This window comes from Lathyrus oleraceus, chromosome 2 (assembly GCF_024323335.1).
Source record: "Lathyrus oleraceus cultivar Zhongwan6 chromosome 2, CAAS_Psat_ZW6_1.0, whole genome shotgun sequence".
Lineage (NCBI taxonomy): Eukaryota > Viridiplantae > Streptophyta > Magnoliopsida > Fabales > Fabaceae > Lathyrus > Lathyrus oleraceus.
In genome coordinates, this window is record NC_066580.1 from 137,054,548 (window position 1) to 137,072,778 (window position 18,231).

An 18,231-nucleotide genomic window follows, 5' to 3' on the forward strand; every position below is an offset into this window, starting at 1 on the left:
CTCACCATGGGAATTAGCTACCACCCCAAGGGCTATGCTATGCACGCTAATCACCTAGCATGCAAACATCAACAACAATCCACAATGATTTACTCACTAATTCCTCACCATGGGAATTAGCTACCACCATAAAGGCCACAATATGCATGCTAATTCACCTAGCAATGCAACATCATCAATAACAATCCACAATGGACATATGCTCACACTCTAAGCCATAAAACAGTCCATTCACCAACACATGCATAATATATACATTCACAACATTATACATATTTTCACACATCATCTGCATATTTAACACATAATCATATCATGTCATGCCAATTAATCAATCGCAGTATTAGCACACTCTACTAATATCTATACTGCTCAAAACAGCGGGAAATAATCCCTACTATATCACACACCGATATAGGCCAATCACCAATTATGTTCACAACATTAAAATATCAATTTTTCCAATTTCCAACAGTGTTAACCGGTTAACGCCCTGGGTTAACCGGTTAACGCACACAGAACACGCTTTCTGGCAAAACTCAACAGTGTTAACCGGTTAACGCCATGGGTTAACCGGTTAACGCAAACAGAACAGCAATTTCTCAGAAATCACAACAGTGTTAACCGGTTAACGCCCTGGGTTAACCGGTTAATGCAAGCAAAACAGCAATACCTCACAATTCCTAACAGTGTTAACCGGTTAACACCCTGGGTTAACCGGTTAACGCAAGACAGAAAGCTGTTCCTGCGCTAACACGAAGCAGAATGCAGAATTCTCCGCATTTTCCGCCGTTGGAGGACTTCCGGACCTCCGATTCCGATTCCGTAAAAAGCTATACGTTCGGGAAATCACAACTCACACAAATACAGATTCAATTACAGCTTTAACACAACTTATCCAACACAATTTCTCAGCATTCAACATCCCAATTAGGGTCAATTCAACGGTTTATCACTACCCATTACATGTTAACCCATAATACCCATTAAACGACGATAAACCCCCCTTACCTGAGTTAATCCGACAATCCTTTAGCCTCAAGCTCTTCTCTTCTCCAACCTTCTTCCTCTTGCTCTGCCTCTTTGCCCTTTTCCTCTTTTTGAGCCGCTTCTCTGTTTTCACGTGAAAACTCTTTTTACCAAAATGGAACTCTTTTTCTTATTTCCAACTTATATATATATTCCAATAATTATTATTCCAATAATTCCAATTATTTAATTAAATTAATAAATATAATATTAACTTAAATTAAATAATTATCTTATTTTTATCGGGGTGTTACAACTCTCCCCCACTAAAAGAGTTTTCGTCCTCGAAAACATACCTCAAGCGAATAACTCCGGATAAGACTCCTTCATCTGACTCTCAAGTTCCCAAGTCACATTGCCACCTGCTGGTCCTCCCCAAGCTACCTTTACCAAGGCAATCTCTTTACCCCACAACTGCTTCAACTCTCGATCCTCGATCCTCATAGGTGATGTTTCAACAGTCAGGTTATCTCTCACCTGCACATCATCTATTTGGACTACATGCGACGGATCAGGAATGTACCTCCTCAACTGAGACACATGAAAAACCTCATGCAAATTCGCAAGTGACGGCGGTAAAGCGATACGATAGGCTACCTCCCCTATCCTCTCCAAAATCTGGTAAGGACCAATAAATCGAGGTGTCAACTTCTTCGACTTCAAAGCTCGACCAACACCAGTTATCGGAGTAACACGGAGAAACACATGATCCCCCTCTTGAAACTCAAGTGACTTCCTTCTCTTGTCGTGATAACTCTTCTGACGACTCTGAGCAATTCTCATCTTCTCCTGAATCATCTTAATCTTTTCCGTAGTCTGTTGAACAATCTCCGGTCCAACCACAGCACTTTCACCGGACTCATACCAACATAAAGGCGTCCGACATCTCCTACCATACAAAGCTTCAAACGGTGCCATACCAATGCTCGAATGAAAACTATTGTTGTAGGTAAACTCAATCAAAGGTAAGTAACAATCCCAAGCACCTCCCTTTTCCAAAACACAAGCTCTCAAAAGATCTTCCAATGACTGAATCGTCCTCTCAGTCTGACCATCAGTCTGCGGATGATATGCAGAACTCAATCTCAGCTTAGTTCCCAAAGCCCTCTGCAAACCTTCCCAGAACTTCGATGTAAATCTAGGATCTCTGTCCGAAACAATACTCGACGGAATACCATGCAAACTTACAATCTTCTCAATATACAACTCGGCTAATCTCTCTAACGGATAATCCATTCTAATCGGAATGAAATGAGCCGATTTTGTCAATCTATCGACAATCACCCAAATAGCTTCAAAATTCTTACTTGTCCTCGGTAAACCAGAAACAAAATCCATACTGATGCTGTCCCACTTCCACTCTGGAATAGCCAACGGTTGCATTAGCCCAGACGGCTTCTGATGCTCAATCTTTGACTTCTGACAAGTCAAACAAGAATAAACAAAACTCGCAATTTCTCTTTTCATTCCCGGCCACCAAAATAGCTTTTTCAAATCATGATACATCTTCGTAGCTCCAGGATGAATACTCAGGCCACTACGATGTCCTTCCTCAAGAATACTCTTCTTAAGCTCGGTAACATCCGGAATACACACCCGATTACCAAATTTCAAAACACCATTCTCATCAACTCTGAATTCACCACCTTGACCTTGATTCACTAGAGTCAACTTATCAACCAAAAGCACATCGGATTTCTGACCCGCTCTAATCTCATCCAGAATACCCCTCCTTAACTTCAACATTCCCAATTTAACACTATTGTGAGTACTCTCACACACCAAACTCAAGTCTCTAAACTGCTCAATTAAATCCAATTCCTTAACCATTAACATAGACATATGCAATGATTTCCGACTCAATGCATCAGCCACTACGTTTGCTTTACCCGGATGGTAATTCAAACCAAAGTCATAATCCTTCAGAAACTCTAACCATCTCCTCTGTCTCATATTCAGCTCTTTCTGATCAAACAAATACTTTAAACTTTTATGGTCACTGAAAACCTCAAATCTTGACCCGTACAAGTAATGCCTCCATAACTTCAGAACAAATACCACGGCTGCCAACTCTAAATCGTGTGTCGGATAGTTCCTCTCATGAACCCTCAGTTGTCTCGAAGCATAAGCTATAACCTGCTTATTCTGCATCAACACACCACCCAAACCCAACAATGAAGCATCACAGTAAACCTCAAATGATTCCGACGAACTCGGTAATATCAGAATAGGAGCAGTAGTCAGCCTTTTCTTTAACTCTTGGAAACCTTCTTCACATTTTGAGTCCCAAACAAACGCTTGCCCCTTTCTAGTCAACATCGTCAACGGTAACGCCAGCTTAGAAAATCCCTCGATGAACTTCCTATAATAACCAGCCAAACCAAGAAAACTCCTTATCTCCGAAACTGACTTCGGAGCTTCCCACTTAGATACCGCTTCTATCTTAGAAGGATCAACAGCAACACCACCTCTTGAAATCACATGACCAAGAAAGCTAACCTCTTCTAACCAAAATTCACACTTAGACAGCTTAGCAAATAACTTCTATTCTCGTAGAACTTCTAAAACCACTCTCAAATGTTCAGCATGCTCTTCTTCAGATTTCGAATACACCAAAATATCGTCAATAAACACCACAACAAACTGATCTAGGTACGGATGGAAAATCCTATTCATATACTCCATAAATACTCCAGGCGCATTAGTCACACCAAAAGGCATTACAGAATACTCATAATGTCCATACCTCGTTCTGAAAGCAGTCTTCTGATCATCCTCAGTTTTCACACGTATTTGATGATATCCCGACCTCAAATCTATTTTGCTGAACACACTCGCACCAACTAACTGATCCATCAAATCATCAATCCTCGGCAAAGGATACCGATTCTTGATCGTCACTTTATTCAGTTGCCTGTAGTCCACACACAACCTCATAATACCTTCTTTCTTCTTAACCAATAACACTGGTGCACCCCACGGTGACACACTCGGACGAATAAATTTCTTATCCAACAGATCTTCCAACTGACTCTTCAATTCAGTTAACTCAACAGCAGACATACGGTACGGAGCCATTGACACCGGCCTAGTACCAGGTACCAAATCAATCGAGAACTCAACTTCACGCTCTGGCGGTAATTCATTCACTTCTTCCGGAAACACATCAGGAAAATCACACACCACAGCTAGATCGCAAATCACCAGTTTATCTTTAGCCTCCAATGTCGCTAACAGCATAAACAACTCTGCCCCATCTGCTACCGCCTCATTCACCTGCCCTGCTGATAGAAACAAACTCTTTCCTTCCTTAATCTCAGGAAAGATCACAGTCTTATCAAAACAGTTGATATAAACTCGGTTAAACACCAACCAGTTCATACCCAGAATAACATCAATCTGCACTAGTGGAAGACACACTAGGTCCATCCCAAAGTCTCTACCAAAAATACTCAAAGGACAATTTAAACAAACTGAAGTAGTAGTCACTGAACCCTTCGCAGGAGTATCAATCACCATACTTCCATGCATCTCAGATATCTCTAACTTAAGTTTCACAGCACAATCCAAAGATATAAAGGAATGAGTCTCACCTGTGTCAATAATAGCTACAAGAGGAAAGCCATTAATATAACACGTACCTCGGATCAAACGATCATCTGCAGAAGTCTCAGAACCCGATAAAGCAAAGACCTTGCCTCCCGACTGGTTCTCTCTCTTCGGCTTAGGACACTGTGGGCTGATATGACCCACCTCTCCACAGTTGAAACAAGTCACAGTCTTCAACCGGCACTCTGCAGCCAAGTGCCCACCTTTTCCACACTTAAAACACTTCTTCTCATTACTGGTAAACTCATGGATACGATGTCCAGCCTGTCCACATCTGAAACACTTAGCAGGGGCACTGGAGTCTCCCCCACTAGGCCTCTTCATCCCACTCTGTCTCTGGAAACCTTTGCCAGCTGCATACGGTTTCCCACGATCATTCTGATTCTTGCCTTTCCTATCAACCCTCTGCTGATAGCTCTCCGCTCTGGCCTTGGTATCCTGTTCAAAAATCCTGCAACAGTCAACCAAATCGGAAAACACTCTAATCCGCTGATACCCAATAACCTGCTTGATCTCGGGACGCAACCCGTTCTCAAACTTCACACATTTTGAAAATTCCCCAGTAGCCTCATCATAGGGAGTGTAATACTTCGATAGCTCTGTGAACTTAGCAGCATACTCAGTAACAGACCGGTTGCCCTGCTTCAATTCCAAGAACTCTATCTCTTTCTTTCCTCTGACATCCTCTGGAAAATACTTCCTCAGGAATCTCTCTCTGAACACAGCCCAAGTGATCTCAGCATTCTCAGCAGATTCCAACTCAGTGCGGGTAGCAACCCACCAGTCATCTGCTTCCTCTGACAGCATATGCGTACCGAACCTGACCTTCTGGTTATCGGCACACTCAGTCACTCGGAAGATCCTCTCGATCTCCTTCAACCACTTCTGAGCACCATCTGGATCGTATGCTCCCTCGAACATTGGAGGATTGTTCTTCTGGAACTCACTCAGTTGACGAGCAGCTCCCATTCCCACAACATTCGGATTCCCTCCAAGTACTCCAGCTAGCATACCCAGAGCCTCAGCAATCGCAGCATCATCTCTACCTCTTCCAGCCATCTCTATTCTGAAAACCCAACAAGCTAAAACAATAAGTACTGATAGGGTTACACAACACCTATCCCGTACAGGGGAACAGAATAATTACGACTCGACTCGACCAACTATGCTCTGATACCACTAATGTAACACCCTTCTAAAATACCCCAAATATTTAATTAAAATAGCAATATATACATCAGAGTAATTATGCAATTAAGGGTGTCACACAATTATTTCACACCATTCACCATAATAACGGTCATGCTCTTTTATTAATTCAAAACATTAAGCATTTGCACAATACGCAGCGGATAGAAATCAAATCAATCATGCAAAACATGTAACACATTACATGTAAAATTATTCAACAAGGTAAAACATCCCGTCCCGATGTTACATCTATCAGAGCATGACCCACTAAGGAGACTACACTAGACTCCAAGCACTAGCTTCTACTCAATCACTGCTCGTTACCTGAAAATATAGTTGTAAGGGTGAGTTCCTCAATCGATATAATAAGCATTATAAAATATCATGTAATGCTAAGTAAATAACACATTAATCACCCTAATCATATCACACATTCGGTAACGGCACATCAACTCAAATATCATACTCAATACCAACACAATTCATACTCATACTCAATGCCAACACAACACACGTGTAATATTGGAATACATCCATTCATATTATACGCCATACATACATTATGCAATGAGACTCCATGCATGCGGTACTGACTATTCGTGAACATATAGTTCAACCTCACCGATCAAATCCAGATACGGCTACCAAGCCCACTAGTCCCACTCATTTGAGACCTAGTGACTCACTCACTAATTCCTCACCATGGGAATTAGCTACCACCCCAAGGGCTATGCTATGCACGCTAATCACCTAGCATGCAAACATCAATAACAATCCACAATGATTTACTCACTAATTCCTCACCATGGGAATTAGCTACCACCATAAAGGCCACAATATGCATGCTAATTCACCTAGCAATGCAACATCATCAATAACAATCCACAATGGACATATGCTCACACTCTAAGCCATAAAACAATCCATTCACCAACACATGCATAATATATACATTCACAACATTATACATATTTTCACACATCATCTGCATATTTAACACATAATCATATCATGTCATGCCAATTAATCAATCGCAGTATTAGCACACTCTACTAATATCTATACTGCTCAAAACAGCGGGAAATAATCCCTACTATATCACACACCGATATAGGCCAATCACCAATTATGTTCACAACATTAAAATATCAAATTTTCCAATTTCCAACAGTGTTAACCGGTTAACGCCTTGGGTTAACCGGTTAACGCACACAGAACACGCTTTCTGGCAAAACTCAACAGTGTTAACCGGTTAATGCCATGGGTTAACCGGTTAACGCAGACAGAACAACAATTTCTCAGAAATCACAACAGTGTTAACCGGTTAACGCCCTGGGTTAACCGGTTAACGCAAGCAAAACAGCAATACCTCACAATTCCTAACAGTGTTAACCGGTTAACACCCTGGGTTAACCGGTTAACGCAAGACAGAAAGCTGTTCCTGCGCTAACACGAAGCAGAATGCAGAATTCTCCGCATTTTCCGCCGTTGGAGGACTTCCGGACCTCCGATTCCGATTCCGTAAAAAGCTATACGTTCGGGAAATCACAACTCACACAAATACAGATTCAATTACAGCTTTAACACAACTTATCCAACACAATTTCTCAGCATTCAACATCCCAATTAGGGTCAATTCAACGGTTTATCACTACCCATTACATGTTAACCCAAAATACCCATTAAACGACGATAAACCCCCCTTACCTGAGTTAATCGGGCAATCCTTTAGCCTCAAGCTCTTCTCTTCTCCAACCTTCTTCCTCTTGCTCTGCCTCTTTGCCCTTTTCCTCTTTTTGAGTCGCTTCTCTGTTTTCACGTGAAAACTCTTTTTACCAAAATGGAACTCTTTTTCTTATTTCCAACTTATATATATATTCCAATAATTATTATTCCAATAATTCCAATTATTTAATTAAATTAATAAATATAATATTAACTTAAATTAAATAATCATCTTATTTTTATCGGGGTGTTACAGTAGGCAAAAGCTGGAAATCCGGAAACGTGAAGCAACGGTACAAGGGATCATAAAACTGCACCAATACACTCACCAATCCTTCATCCACCTGGGTGGTCAGAAGAGGAAGAAGCTTCCCGAAACGAGCCTTGAAACCCAAGGGATCTAATACATAAGATGTCAAATTCCTTAACTCTTTCAAGTCTGGTTGTCTGAAACTGTACTTCTTTGTATTCCTTCTTTGTCTTTCCATGTCTGAAAATTTTGCAAATAAACCCCCTTAAGTTCCTTGAAAATTTTCTTATTATTTTGATGATATGAATGCAAATGGATGCATGAATGCATGAATGCATGAATGCAACAATCACACTCAAGGATCAAGCAAAGCACACCAAACAAAAGTCATGGGATGGATCATGTTATCCTTAATATCAATCATCCATTTTGGTGGATTATGGTTTACACCTTATCAACACCCAAGTTCCATTGATATTAAGGATTCATGAACGGATCAACCATGAATCAGCGGTTTGTTGTAAGTCACGAGCATGGAGTTAGGTTAAGAACCATCCAAAAGGGAGTGTACTAAGGTTTAAACCTGCCAAAGATGTTCTACAAAAGGTTCCCATAGTCATCATCCCATCTTTCGGATATTATCGGAGAAACGACTACTCGTATTCCAAAAATATTCTCAAGAGAGACTCTTATGAGTGTAGTATCGCGTAACAATCGTATCAAATCTTACACTTGAACGACCTTCGCACTACATCCTAAGAATAGGCCAAGATGGGCTTGGTAAACTAAGGTCCTTGGCTTCTAAAGTCAATATTGGAAAGAGTAATGTCTAACCACAACTTACTTGTGTGACATTATTGATCCCAACATGACCTCCACCAAGTGAATGGACTTGCAAGTCAACTTGCCAAGGAATAACTCCACACAAGTCAACAAGACTATGCCATTCTCCTATCCTAAGTGCACTCGAGTTCGGGTATAGAACTCATTCACAAAGATCACCAAGCATACATGGAATTAATATTCAAGCAATTCAATCATTATAAAAATTTGATTAAGAAAGTGGCCATTGGAACCACAAAAAGTATTTGAATGGGTTATATTTATCAATTAGAAGTATTTACAAAAATATGGTTAAAGTGGATTAAAAGGTTCAATTCAAAATAAGTGTTATGAAAAATAAGTTTGAAAATCAAAAGCATAAGGCTTAGGTTTCTAATTTGGAAAACAAGTGTTAATGTTTGCACAAAAAGTTTTGGCTCGGGTTAGAGTGTAGAGAAGAAAAAGAAGGGCTAAATTCCTAAACATACAAAGAGGTAAGGGATAAGAGAATAAAACCACATTAGGAGTTCCTCCCTTGAGATCATATTGATGATCCAAGTAGCTCCCATCCTTTGGAATAAGTCACAAGCAAATATCTCAAGAAATTAAGTACAGGTAATCGGAATTAACCTCCAGACGGTATCCCACAAATAAAGTGGAATACCACACGGGCTATCCCTCCAGGAGTCATATGATCCCTCACATAAATTCAACAAACAGGTTAGCAATAACAGGTAAACAATGCATGGATGCGGTGTAAAATATATCATAATCAAACACGAAAACAGATCTGAGAGCAAACAGAAAAAACTAGCTACTGTTACGCTCGCTACTGCTTCGCTTAGCGAGGTGCTAGCGAAGCTTCGCTACATGTTCGCCTAGCGAAGGCGCTAGCGAACGACTGCGAATTCTGGATTTTTCTTTGATAACAGTGCGATTTCAGAAACCCCAATCCCTATGGTACTCATTTTAGAAATCATGTGATTAAACATTCAAGGCATAGGTTTCACCCATTCATGCATATGCGAAACCTAACGATATCCACACTTCCAAATTCAAACATAATACATCACACATTTAGAACATTCAAATTGAAGGCTTAAAATAATGGGAATAGGGCAAACCTGATTGGAGAGCTTGATTGAAATTGAGTTGCACCCGTGAGGTTTACAAAACAATCTTTAGGGTTTGTGTGAGGCAGAGGCGATTCTGTGCAGTTGAGTTCCCTTCAGGGTTTGGAGGCTGCTCTGAGTTCTCTGTCAGTTAGTCTCTCTCTGATCTTCTGATGAATCCCTAAATGATTGAATTCTGCCTCCCAATTCCTGAATGATTGAATTCTGCCTCCGAATTCCTGAATGATTGAATTCTGCCTCCGAATTCCTGAATGATTGAATTCTGCCTCCGAATTCCTGAATGATTGAATTCTGCCTCCAAATTCCTGAATGATTGAATTATGCCTCCGAATTCCTGAATGATGGAATTCTGCCTCCAAATTCCTGAATGATGGGAATTCTGCCTCCGAATTCCTGAATGATGGAATTCTGCTTCCGAATTCCTGAATGATGGGAATTCTGCCTCCGAATTCCTGAATGATGGAATTCTGCCTCCGAATTTCTGAATGATGGAATTCTACCTCCGAATTCCTGAATGATGGAATTCTTCCTCCCCCTTTTTTCTCAAGTGAAGCCTTGGTATTTATAGACGGAATTTTGTGGCTTTGTGGGCTTGAACTGGATGCAACCTAGGCCCAAAATTCTGCTGTTATATTTTTAACGCGTAGTCTTCGCTTAGCGAAAGATTTGCTCGTCTAGCGAGTATGACAACTCGGGAATAGACTTTTACTTCTTCCAAATTAGCGCTTTGACTGATGAATATACCTCATTTGGTCATGTTGGAAGTAACTCACGTCATTCTCTTGTGTTGATTGATCACCCAAACAGAACCCACAAAGCGTCTTGGATGATACTCGAGCTTCAAACAAAAGATGTTACTGACATATTTTTGTGCTTTTGGTTAGTAAACAAAATGAAAAGCAATGATATACAATTCAAGCATGCTTGGTGATCTCAAACCAATCACAAGAAGTCGCACCCAAAGGCAAAGGGAACTAAGATGCTCATGATCCTTGAGGCTGTGGAAATGCAATGTTATGATGCCATGAGGGATCTTAGGGTCAAAATTGGGGTCTGACTGATGCCCCTATTTAAGGTCATTCTATCCGGAGAAGGGAAGGTTAAAATCTTCGTCTCGACGAGGTAGAATGGGCTTAAATAATAACAAAGAGACGAATTTTGGTCCCTAAGAGACCTCATGATGCAAATGTATGTATGAAAAAGAAATAACACTCTGTGGGGATATGTGTCCATAAAGGAAAGAAATTTGGAGAGACTGACAATCCATATGAGTAATTCACTCCATGGGATAGAGACTCTGGGACTCTCATGGGGATAGAAAAAGGGTAAAATGCGTGAGTAGGTCACGACTCAAAGCTTGGGGATAAGATCCAAAAGGAACAAATCCAATGGAAAGACCCTACCTGATTCAAAGATGCATGTATTGGGGAATATGCCAATACAGCAGGAATTAAACACAACAGGTACTTCGGATAAAAATCCGGACTCAGGTTGGGGATAGATTTGAACAAAATATCCCTGCCGGGGAAATGCATGTATTGGGGAATATGCCAACACAGCAGAAATTATCCATGATGGATACTTCGGATAAAAATCTGGATGAAAACAATCCACTAAGGGACTTCGCTGGGGATGTCCAAAAGACTCTCCTGGGGAAGCAGCAATGACGAGGTATTACCGGTTACTGGGTAATAAGCTCAAAGAGGCATGTGATCTGAAACACCGGTATAAGGGTGAGAGATATCAAAACTCCAAAACATCTGAGGAAGACCTAAAAAGGTATATTTCAAACTCAGGGATTCTGACTCCACAGGGGGACCAAAAGTCATAATAGGGAGCAAAAAGGAAGGAACACCAGAGATACCAGTTACTGGGCATATAATAGGTGACCAACCAAGGCGTGAATTGGGGAATATTTCCAAGACACTCATCATCCAAAAGAGGGCTAAAAGCAGACTCGATTATAGGATGGTTATTCGACTCCGTAAAGGGGACACGAATCTTACTCAACTGGGGAAGAACAAAAGACTTCGACCAAAGAGCGCATGAGATACATTATCTATTACCGTCAGAAAGTAGATAATATACTCGCATGGACGATTATCCACAACCGGTTACTGGGTTAATAAAGGATAAATCGGCCGAAAAGAAAAGGTATCAGGATACCAAGTCTAGGTACATAATGATGACCAAATCAGGAGAGAGGAAGGAACACCAGGGATACCGGTTACTGGGCATATAATAGGTGACCACCCAAGGCGTGAATTGGGGAATGTTCCCAAGAAACTCATCATCCAAAAGAGGGCTAAAAGCAAACTTGATTATAGGATGGTTATTCGATTCCGCAAAGGGGACACGAATCTTACTCAACTGGGGAAGAACAAAAGCTTCAACCAAAGAGTGCATGAGATATATTATCTATTACCGTCAGAACGTAGATAATATTCTCGCATGGGCGATTATCCACAACCGGCTACTGGGTTAATAAAGGATAAATTGGCCGAAAAGAAAAGGCATCAGGATACCAAGACTAGGTATATAATGATGACCAATTCAGGAGAGAAACAATCGTTACCAACAACACGGTAGACGAGAGATGACTCGCCGGGGATAAATCGCGTAATCAGGGCAATTATCCCGACAAATGAGGGTATATCAACACCGAATATTGCATGAAGACAACTGTCAAGGAGGGGATTACACCTACCGGATACTGGGTAGGAAACCACAGAAAAGTAACCATCATCAATTACGATGAACAAAAGATTAACTCTGCAGGGGAAAGTGAGTAGGGTTTACAACTGCCGGTATAAGGGTAGAAAACCACAGACTCTAACGGGGATACAAATAGGGTTTACAACTACCGGTATAAGGGTAGAAAACCACAGACTCCGTCGGGGATAATATGAATAATTACTAATTACTGAGAAATTATTCATTTACCACGGGGAAGCAAAGGAAACAGTCATAAGACGCCAATCTAGGATCAAACCAGATAGGAACACTGAATCAAGACTTGTCCTAGTGAGGATATAACTCAATAGGGAAACCCATCCCAATATATGTGTTGGGAAGGAACAGAAACGAACATCATCCACGAGGATATATCTCGGTGGGGAATATGGAAGAAAGGATAACGCTTTCTGCCTATGGAGCTGACTCTATATGGAGAGATCAGACACACTCATCTGCTTGGGGAAATATATCGCCAAATAGCAGGAGACAACAAACAACGATATATGGAAAAAATGCAACATGAATATATGAATGTTTTAATTATGCATGTATATGCGTGATTTATGTATGATGAATGCTGACAAACAGACATATCTAACACAAACAAGTCCAGGAATCAACCACCCGATACTACATCTCAAAAGAAAGAGCCAGGATCACTGGAAAGTATCCAATCTACAGAGGATCAGAGATACCAGGAAACAACAATATCTCTGCAGGGGATGAATCATCAGTCATTCCAGCTGGGGAGAGGGAGTTATCACACGCAAAATCCACTACACCAACAGTTCTACTGGGGAATCTATCCGAGGAGATAAAGGAGTTATGGGGACCAACCACCAAATACCGAATCTTCCAAAGAGATCACATCTACTGAGGAGGAAAGATCACTACTCTGCTGAAGGGAGGAAAGGTGAATCTCATCAAGCACTCCACTCGGTAGGATAAACCACAAAAGGTTCCGGAGGGAGAAGATACCGTCATACCAGGAATATGAACAAATGTCTTACCCTGTTGGAGATCATACCACCCTTGGGAGAGCACTTAGGATCTCCTAAGTATCTTTCTGTCATTGTGAATGTTCACTTTGTTTAAAAACAAGTTATGAATTTTTTTATTGTTTAAAGCAATGATATTTTCTCAATCAAAACATGCAAAACATTTGTTGAATAGAAACACATAAGAGTGCAAATAATTGGATAAAGGCTCAAAATTATTTGATAGAATGGTAGTCTGCGAATGGCAAGACTCCAAAGATCTTTTCAAATTTAAAATTGGTGATATATATTGGAAGAGGGCTACATTGAACATAGTGACCATTTCTCCACCAATTCTGAATCCGATGTATTTGGAGCTTTAGTTGATAATGATTAAGCAAGAATCTCTGATGGATGACAGTTGTAGAACAAAGTCTTGTTAGGATGCAGTTACTTGCCAAATCCCTAATTTTTGCCTAGATTGCCCCAGGATGAGGTACTCAATCCAGCGGGATACATATACTCATTTTTTTTCATGTCTCTAACTTTTGCCTGGATCGCCCCTTCGGGTTTTCAATCCACCGAAACACTCATTTTTGCCTAAGTCGCCCTTTTGGGTTTTCAATTTAGCGAGCTGTTCTTCTTTTTTTATATTTATTTATTTAGGAGAAGTATTTCTTGACTGCATCTGAATTCACAGGACAAGTGAAATCCTCCCCCATCCATAGTTGTAAGTATCAAAGCACCGCCTGAAAAGGCTCTCTTAACAACGTATGGACCTTCATAGTTTGGAGTCTACTTGCCCCTGGAATCGGGCGCGAAAGACAAGACTTTCTTGAGCACAAGGTTACCTTCTCGGAACACACGAGGCTTGACCTTCTTATCAAAAGCTTTCTTCATTCTTTGTTGATATAACTCAATCTCCTTGTGCATCATATCATGAAACAAGGTAGTCATAGCTCGTTGATGCGTGGCTTCGGCGTTCTTCAAACCGAAGGGCATCACTCGATAACAAAATGTTCCCCAAGGTGTGATGAATGTTGTCTTCTCCATATCCTCGGGTGCCATCTTAATCTGATTATATCCGGAAAATTCATCCTCAAATGAGAAGACTTTGAATTTAGCTGTATTGTCTACCAACATATCAATGTGTGGTAGAGGAAAATCGTCTTTCGCACTAGCTTTATTCAAATCTCTATAGTCCACACACATCCGGACTTTTCCATCTTTCTTAGGCACGGGCACAATATTGGCCACCCATTGAGGATACGTAGAAGTCACCAGAAACCCCGCATCAATTTGCTTCTGAACTTCCTCTTTGATCTTCACTGCCATATCAGGATGGGTTCTTCTGAGCTTCTGCTTCACAAGCACGCACTCAGGCTTCAAAGGCAGGAAATGTTGCACAATATCTGTATCCAGACCAGGCATGTCTTCATATGACCAGGCGAAGATGTCAACGTATTCTCGTAGCAATTCAATCAACCCCTTCTTAACAGATTCTTCCAGGAGTGCCCCAATCTTTACTTCACGCACACAATCCTCAGACCCCAAGTTGTCTGTTTCCAGATTCTCAAGATGTGGCTGAATGATCTTTTCTTCATGCTCAAGTAAACGGGTAATCTCATCAGGAATCTCTTCAACATCATCTTCCTCTGCCTCAAATACAGGGAACTCAAAATCGGGAGATGGTGTTGGGTCATTATGTTCAATGGGTCTAGAAATTAACCTGCATAATGGTTTTGGATATGAAAAGCTTCAAAATTCAAACAAGGCAAATCATTATGCAGATGAAAAGATTGATTTTATTCTTGTTTTTTTTTAGGGTTTTATGTGATCACCAATTTCATGCAAAAGCAAAAAGGGAAAATAATTGGAAAAACAAACATTTAACATGAATTTGTTGGATGAAAATATCATTGAAGTTATGAGCCAACAATGTCATCACTCCTCCTTTTGGCATGGGAGAAGGGTTTTTAAACAAAGTGATCATTATGTTGACTTGTGGACAACTGTTGGAATATCCACAGCGACCCAATTGTTGCAGACCCCTCCAATGATGATGAAATTGCCAGAATCCTCTACATCTTCTTCTAAAACGGCAGTAGCCTCCTCATCTAGACCAGTGTGGATGAAACCTCCACTCTTGAATAACCCTTGCTTGTTGAAAGTACCAAAAGAAAAACCTATGCCAGTCTGGGACTCGTTGTCTTCTAACTCAATCATTTTTCCTAAACCAGTGGTTGCACCACGCTCAATGGCCAGCTTTGCATCTTTGTAGGAAGCAAATGAAGGAGTTCTCTTCTCAATAGGCTCAGCAATAGATAAAGCTTGGAAATGAGTTCCAACTTCATCCTCATCATCTATATAAGAGAAGGAAGACAAATGGCTAACCAGGAGAGCCTTTTCTCCTTAAATTCACGGTTCTCTTGCTCTAGTTGATCCATTAGTCTTGAAGTATTGGCTCTAGTGTAGTACTGGTGAGTCAGCTTGTCTTCAAAATAAATGAAGAGCACAGAGTTAGACCACAGGGCAAGGGACCAGAAACAAAACCTGCTTATGCATATGATGCATGCAATGCTTGTGCATATGATTTGTTTTTTATTTCAAAGGAACTTTAGAGTTTTATTTGCAAATTCTGGAAATATTAAGCATTTTATCACATATGGAAATATCTCATCAAATAATATCAGGGAAAAGAAGTGCAGCATCGTCAATCATATACAAGAGAAAAGGAAAATAATCGTCTTATGGATCCCTAGAAACAATCATCTAAAGCTCGGGACACAGGAAGATAAGATGCGCGAAGCCTCTTCACCTCCCTCTCGTAGGCTGCCTCCATATCGGCCTTTTCTTTGGCGATTCGATCATACCTCCTCTTCCAGAACTTAGAAGACTGAGGAAGTAGAGAAGTCCATACATCATCAGGGTCATCAATAACCTGATGCTCAAGAAACTCAATCAACCGATCCTTCTCCTTAATCTGCTGAAGCAACTCTTCACGTTCACGAATTCAGGCACGTGAACGGTCTTCGTCTCTCAACTCCTCTACTCCTTGATTAGGGAGGATTTAAGGCCCAACCATAATCATAGGTGTAGGTCTCGGATACTCGTAAGGCATGAGATACTCAAATGCCCTCTTCCTAACCCAAACAGTATAAGGCTCCAAAGCGATGCAATTCTTAGGACCCAACTCTTTCCTTCCTTTCCTATGAATCTTGCGCCAAGCGTGGACCATCCTAGCTTTCAAGCCTTGGGGATCTTTACCATCCTGAAAGAATACACCCTCTAACAAAATGTTATTGGGTTTATCCTTTAAGGGGAACCCAAGCTGCCGACGTGCCAAAACAGGATTGTAGTTAATCCCACCACATGTACCAAGAAGAGGTACATTGGAGAATTCGCCACAAGAGTCAATAATCTGCACACCATCATACACACGGTTATACCAAGAGATATCATCATTAGTGAGAGACATAAGTCTCGTGGACCACCGTAGACATTCCTTGTTCTCCTTGAAAGCGACCGTCTGACGTAAGTGAGAACTAAACCACTTATACAACAGAGGCAAACAACACACAATGGCGCCACCATCCTTCGCATTCCTCATATGCAAAGAGAAGTAGGTATCGCCCAACAGAGTCGGAACGGGATTAAGAGTAGAGAAGATCCTAATAGCGTTCACATCCACAAACCTGTCGATGTTGGGGAACAATACCAATCCATAGATGAGAAGTACAAATATGGCTTCAAAGGCATCCTCACTCATGGCCTTCCCATATATAGTAGCTTGAGCAATGAGGAACTCAGAAGGGAGACCTTGAATTCCACCTTTGGTAGTCATATGAGCACCAACAAGAGATTCATCTCTGTGTAACATGTCAGCTATCTATTGAGAAGTAGGAATACTCTCCAAGCCACTGAACGGTAACTGGTCTAGAATAGGTATACCCACAAGGTAAGCATACTCCTCAAGGGTAGGCAAAAGCTGGAAATCCGGAAACGTGAAGCAACGGGTCAAGGGATCATAAAACTGCACCAATACACTCACCAATCCTTCATCCACCTGGGTGGTCAGAAGAGGAAGAAGCTTCTCGAAACGAGCCTTGAAACCCAAGGGATCTAATACATAAGATGTCAAATTCCTTAACTCTTTCAAGTCTGGTTGTCTGAAACTGTACTTCTTTGTATTCCTTTGTCTTTCCATGTCTGAAAATTTTGCAAATAAACCCCCTTAAGTTCCTTGAAAATTTTCTTATTATTTTGATGATATGAATGCAAATGGATGCATGAATGCATGAATGCAACAATCACACTCAAGGATCAAGCAAAGCACACCAAACAAAGGTCATGGGATGGATCATGTTATCCTTAATATCAATCATCCATTTTGGTGGATTATGGTTTACACCTTATCAACACCCAAGTTCCATTGATATTAAGGATTCATGAACGGATCAACCATGAATCAACGGTTTGTTGTAAGTCACGAGCATGGAGTTAAGTTAAGAACCACCCAAAAGGGAGTGTACTAAGGTTTAAACCTGCCAAACATGTTCTACAAAAGGTTCCCATAGTCATCATCCCATCTTTCGGATATTATCGGAGAAACGACTACTCGTATTCCAAAAATATTCTCAAGAGAGACTCTTATGAGTGTAGTATCGCGTAACAATCGTATCAAATCTTACACTTGAACGACCTTCGCACTACATCCTAAGAATAGGCCAAGATGGGCTTGGTAAACTAAGGTCCTTGG